The sequence below is a fragment of the Nycticebus coucang genome, chromosome 10 (assembly GCF_027406575.1).
Source record: "Nycticebus coucang isolate mNycCou1 chromosome 10, mNycCou1.pri, whole genome shotgun sequence".
Taxonomy (NCBI): Eukaryota; Metazoa; Chordata; class Mammalia; order Primates; family Lorisidae; genus Nycticebus; species Nycticebus coucang.
Window position 1 is genome coordinate 120,347,037 of NC_069789.1, and position 6,859 is coordinate 120,353,895.

Here is a 6,859-nt window from a genome sequence, read left to right on the forward strand (position 1 = left end):
GAATGGACCAGACACAAATGCCAACAGCGTGAGTCACAAAACCGTAATGATGAGTGTCCTGGGTTGGATAGTGTTCCCACCACCAAATTTATGTTCACTGGAACCCATGAATGTAACCATATTTGGAAAGGTCTTTGCTGATCAGTTTGAGTTGAATTCATACTGGATTGAGGTGCATCCTAAATCTAATATGATCGGTGTCCTCATAAGAAAGACATTTGGGCACAGATACAGGTATGCGTGCACCTCCTGCACCCCCCACCCCCAGGGAGAACACCCTGTGATGATGGAGGCAGAGATCTAGCAAACACCAGAGGCTGGGAGAGGCAAGGAAGAATCCTTTTCTACCTTCAAAGAGAGACACTGACACCTTGGTTTTGGGCTTCTAGTCTCCAGAATTGAGAGAGAATAAGTTGCTGTTATTTTAAGGCACACATTTTCTAGTACTTTGATATAGCACAGAAGTTCTCAACCTGTGGGTCTTGACCCCTTTGGACTGTATTAAAGGTTTGCGGCATTAGGAAGGTTGAGAACCACTGATTTAGCAGAAACTATACAATGAGCAAAAAAAGGCAAGTGCAGGACAAAAAGTACAGCACGATGTCATTTATACCACCTTTGAAAACCTACAAAACCAATGCTCTCTATTATTCGAGGATACACACGTATATGATAATAGTTTGAAAACATCCATTGTAATGTGGAGTATCAAATCCAGGTTGCAGAGAAGGAAATGGATTGGCTCTGAGAAGGATACCTGAGTCTTCAAGGAGAACACTAATGCTCTAATGCCAAAAATTTGGATTATAGCCAGGCTCAATGGCTCACACCTGTAATCCCAGTACTCTGGGAGGCTGAGGCAAGTGGATTGCCTGAGCTCAGGAATTCGAAACAAGAGCAATCTCCTAAAATATCTCCTATCTCCTAAAATAATAATAATAACATCTCAGCAGCACCTGTAGCTCAGTGAGTAGGGCACTGGCTACATACACTGAGGCTGGCAGGATCAAACCCGGCCTGGGCCAGCTAAAACGACAATGACAACTGCAACAACAACAACCAAAATAGCTGGGCCTTGTGGAGAGCACTTGTAGTCCCAGCTACTTGGGAGGCTGAGGCAAGAGAATTGCTTAAACCCAATAGTTTGAGGTTACTGTGAGCTGTGATGCTACAGCACTCTACCAAGGGGGACATAATGAGACTCTGTCTCAAAAAAAAAAAAAAAAAAAAGAAAAGCCCAGGCATTGTGGAAGATGCCTGTAGTCCCAGCTACTTGGGAGGCTGAGACAAGAGGATTGCTTTGAGCCCAAGAGTTTGAGGTTGCCTGTAAGCTAGGATGCTACAGCACCCTACAGAGGGTAACAAAGTGAGGCTCTGTCTCAAAAAAAAGATAAAAAATTTTTTTGAGACAGTCTCACTCTGTCACCCTGGAATTGAGTGCTGTGTTGTCATAGCTCACAGCATTGTCAAACTCTTAAATTAAGTGATCCTCCTGCCTGAGCTTCCCAAGTAGCTGAGACCACAGGTACCTGCCACAATGCCTAGATAGTTTTATTTTTTTTGAGATAGAGCCTCACTTTGTTGCCCTTGGTAGAACGCCATGGCATCATAACTTGTAACAACCTCAAACTCTTGGGCTCAAGTGATTCTCTTGCCTTAGCCTCCCAAGTAGATGGGACTACAGCACCTGCCACAACACCGGGCTATTTTTCTTTTTTTTTTTGTAGAGAGTCTCACTTTATTGCCCTCAGTAGAGTGCAATGGTGTCACACAGCTCACAGCAACCTTTAGTTTCTGGGCTTAGGTGATTTTCCTGCCTCAGCTTCCCAAAGTAGCTGGTACTACAGGCACCCGCCACAACGTCCGCCTATTTTTGTTGTTGTTGCAGTTCGGCCAGGGCTCAGTTTGCACCTGCCACTCTCGGTATATGGGGCCAGCGCCCTACTCACAGGTGCCGCCCCACCTGGCTATATTTTTGGAGATGAGATCTTGCTCTGGCTAAGGCTGGTGTCGAACCTGTGATCTCAGGCAATCCACCTGCCTCGGCCTCTCAGAGTGCTAGGATTACAGGCACGAGCCACCACTCCCTGCCTGGTATAAACATTATATACCTCAACCAAGCTGTTAAATAAAAAGTAGAGACCTGAGGGTAACCGCAAGAGGGCACTCTGAGTATAGATTTGCCTCCAGCCTTGGGAATATTTTTCTTGGCTACGCCCCAAATTGTGATCATACACCCCCGCAACCCTGGCCCCACCTCTAGACTTTACCCACACCCTAAGGTCCTGGTCACACCCTCAAGGCTGTGTGTGAAGTAGCTTGTTCACCCCTCCACATCTGCCCAAACTGTGACCACCTGTTGCATGCATAGGTTTAGAAATTCTTGAAAACACAGACTCTTAAAAATGTAGACTTTTAAACCATGGCTTTTAGGTGGAGCGCAATGGTTTACACCTGTAATCCAGCACTCTGGGAGGCCGAGGCTGGAGGATTGCTTGTCCTCAGGAGTTGGAGACCAGCCTGAGCGAGGGTGAGACTGGTCTTTACTTGAAATAGAAAAATTACCTGGGCATTGTGGTGGGAACCCTTAGTCCCAGCTGCTAGAGAGACTGAGGCAGGAAGATCACTTGAGCCCAGGGGCTTAAAATTGCTATGAGCTACGCTGAGGTCATGGCACTCTACCCTAGGTAGCAGAGTGAGACTTTATCTTGAAAAATAAAAATAGGATGGCGCCTGTGGCTCAGTGGGTAGGGCGCCGGCCCCATATACCAGGGGTGGCAGATTCGAACCCAGCTCCAGCCAAACTGCAACAAAAAATAGCCAGGGTTGTGGTGGGCGCCTGTAGTCCTAGCTACTGGGGAGGCTGAGGCAAGAGAATAGCCTTAAGCCCAGGAGTTTGAGGTTGCTATGAGCTGTGACACTATGGCACTTTACCAAGGGCGATAAAGTGAGACTGTCTCTTAAAAAAAAAAGAAAAGAAAACAAACGAACAAAAAATCCCCAAGCACACCATGACTTTTAATTTTAATTCTTTTTTTCTTTTTTGAAATAAATCATTTTAAACTTACGGAGAATTTGCAAGTTAGTTTCAGATGTGTTCCTTTGTTTCTAAATACTTTAGTTGTATTTCCAGTATGGGGACATTTTCTCATATAGCCACAGTCCAGTTGAACAATGGATGTTTGTGATATTATGGTAGTATTTAATAGTGTAGCCTGTACTCAGATTCCCGGCTGTCCCCAAACTGTTTTTCACCACAAAAAAAAAATGTTTCTGTCCAGGATCCAATCTGGGATCACGTGTTATATTCTCATGTGTCTCTAGTATCCTTCAGTCTGGTACAATTCTTCAACCTTTCTTTACGTTTCACGAAACTGATAGTTATTTTTTTTTTGAGACAGAGTCTCATTTTGTCATCCTCTGTAGAGTACTGTGGCATTACAGCTCACAGCAACCTCAAACTCTTGAGCTTAAGCCTGGGCCTCCCAAGTAGTTGGGACTACAGGCGCTTGCCACAACACCTGGCTATTTTTAGAGATGAGGTCTTGCCCTGGCTTAGGCTGGTCTTGAACCTATGAGCTCAGGCAATCCACCCACCTTGGCCTCCCAAAATGTAGGATTACAGGTGTGAGCGGCTGTGCCCAGCTAAAGTTGACACCTTTGAAGATTATAGGCTAGTTCTTTTGTAGGTCTCCTTGATTTGAATTTGTCTCATGTTTCCTTGTGATTAGATTCTAGTGGCAGGGATATTATACATGTGATGTTGGGTCCTTCTTGGTGCCATACATCAGGAGGCACCTAATGTTGGTCGACCCATTTGTGCTGATGAAGTTAATCAGTTGGTTATGGTGAATCATGAAATCTCAGACTTATTATTATTATTTTTTGAGACAGAGTCTCAGTCACCTTGGGGTTGAGTGTCATGGTGTCACAGCTCACAGCAACCTCAAACTCTTGGGCTTGAGCGATCCTCTTGTCTCAGCACCCCCAGTAGTTGGGACTATAGGCGCCTGCCACAATGCTTGGCTAGTTTTTCTATTTTTAGTAGAGATGGGGTATCACTCTTGCTCAGGCTGGTGTCAAACTCCTGAGCTCAGGCAATCCACCCATGTTGGCCTGCCAGAGTGCTAGTATTAGGAATCGAGACTTATAAACTCACCATGTCAGTTGATTCCTTCTCTGGACCTCAGTTTCCTTTTTTGTAAAATGGAAGTTTTACACAAGGGTGTGCAAACACACCTAAAGAGCAGATATGTTCTGTTTATCTCTTACATTCTTAAAATCATTTTTTTTTCTTTTTAAATCACCAACATTTAGGATTTGGCAGATTTTGTACACAAATCTGGAAGAGATGTTCTCGTTCTGGGTTTACCTGGGGCGGTGACAACAAGTGAAACTTTGCAACAAGGGCTGGGGTCCTGGAGAAATTCATTAAAGGTATGATTTCTAGTGTTAGAACTGATTGGGAAATGCTAGGACTTTCACCCATGATGTGTCTTGGTGGTTGAAGGGTAAGTGCTTTATTCTGTGAGGGCTGGAGGACTGGTGACCTTGTGTAGGACCCTGTCCTCCTCCTTGGAGTCTGCCCTTCTCCAGAGAAAGGAGGAAGAATGTGGAAGAACACGTGCCCAGTCCCAAGGTCTAGTAAGCTGAGAGGGGATTTCCATGTGTGGACAAGGCAGATCCTTTGTTTTAGAGAAGTAACTTGCCAAGGTCAGTGCTGGGTTCAACTCTTGGACCTGGGGACAATTTCTCACACATGAAGAGAACATCACCCACAGCTTTGGGGACCCATAGGCACAAGAATACTCCCAAAACACACCCCAGGCTGTCATGGGCCAGGTCTTATGCTAAGTGGCTGACACCGTTAAATCTTCATTAACGGCTTGGCACCTGTAGCTCAAGCAGCTAAGGCACCAGCCACAAACACCAGAGCTGGTGGGTTGGAATCCAGCCTGGGCCTGCCACACAACAATGACAACTACAACCAAGAAAATAGCTAGGTGCGGGAGGCGCCTGTGGCTCAATGGATAGGGTGTCGGCCCCATATACCTAGGGTGGCGGGTTCGAACCCAGCCCCAGCCAAACTACAACAACAACAACAAAAAGAATTGCCGGGCGTTGCGGCGGGCACCTGTGGTCCTAGCTACTTGGGAGGCTGAGGTAAAAGAATCACCTAAACCCAGGAGCTGGAGGTTGCTGTGAGTTGTGACACCATGGCACTCTACCGAGGGCGACAAAGTGAGACTCTCTCTACAAAAAAAAAAAAAAGCCGGGTGCTGTGGTGGGTACCTGTAGTCCCAGCTACTTGGGAGGCTGAGGCAAGAGAATCGCTTAAGCCCAGGAATTGGAGGTTGCTGTGATGCCATGGCACTCTACCTAGGGTGACAGCTTAAGGCTGTCTCAGAAAATAAATAAATAAAGTGGTGCTTGTGGCTCAAAGTCGTAGGGCACCGTTCCCATATGCCAGAGGTGGTGGGTTCAAACCCAGCCCTGGTCAAAAATAAATAAATAAATAAAACTTCATCAGCCCATTAACAGTGAGGGGTAGAGATCATTTCCATTTTACAGATGAAGAAACTGAGGCTCAGGGTGGTGGAATCACCTCATCCTGTGTGATAGGGATCAGACTTAGCCACAAAGAATCATGATATGGGGGCAGGGTATGGGTGAGGGCTAACCCATTATCCCAGCACTTCTCAAGAGTCTGCTGTACGTCAGGCAGTGTACTGGCTGCTGGTGGGAGGCAGCAGCGAAGGAAATCAGAGCTCAGGGTCTGATGTTGCTTAGGGACAGTTGTTGTCCATGACATAACACTGGCATGGCACGATTATCACACAGGATGTTCTCACATGCAGCTGCTTGCAGAGCCATGAGCCAAGGAATGCAAGCGGCCCCTAGAAGGGGAAAGAGGCAAAGTCATGGAGTCTTCCCTGGAGCCTCCAGAAGAAACCTGCCCTGCCCACATCTTGACTTAAGTCCAGTGAAACAGATTTTAGGCTTTTGATCTCCAAACTGAGAAGGAATAAACTAGGGCGGCGCCTGTGGCTCAGTGAATAGGGCGCCGGACCCATATGCCGAGGGTGGCGGGTTCAAACCCAGCCCCGGCCAAACTGCAACAAAAAAAAAATAGCCGGGCGTTGTGGCAGGCGCCTGTAGTCTCAGCTGCTCGGGAGGCTGAGGCAAGAGAATCGCGTAAGCCCAAGAGTTAGAGGTTGCTGTGAGCCGTGTGACGCCACGGCACTCTACCCGAGGGCGGTACAGTGAGACTCTGTCTCTACAAAAAAAAAAAAAAAAAAAAGAGAAGGAATAAACTTGCATTGTCTTAAGCCACTGATTTTATGATAATTTTTTATCGTGGCAACAGGAAACTAATACAAACCCTGAATGAGACCCAGAGATAGATTCCAGAATCAAGACACAGACGTCGTCTCTCAGGAGGGCCCTACAGAGCAATCATGTAGGGCAGTCACTCAGAAACAATCACATAATATTCTCTCCTGATAGGAACACTCACAGACACTATGTGACACCCAGGGACGTCAGAATTGTAGTCAGCTGTGGGTTACCACAAGGACTCACATGGTGTCACAACCCTTAGAAAACATGCCCCTAGGGTCAGTATGGACTTCAACAGGGTTTCCTGGGAAGATGTTACACACCACATCCTTCAAGAAAACAATGGCACAATGACACAGTGACAGCAAATTCATAACCAATAGACCAGAAGTCTCAAGAGTCACACACACGCGATTGTGGGTCTCCGATTCATAATGTCACACCTTGTGGTCTGCTGGACATGGTGTACAGGTGTATGCACACATAAACACATTACTCCAGACCACCTCATGAAAGAGGA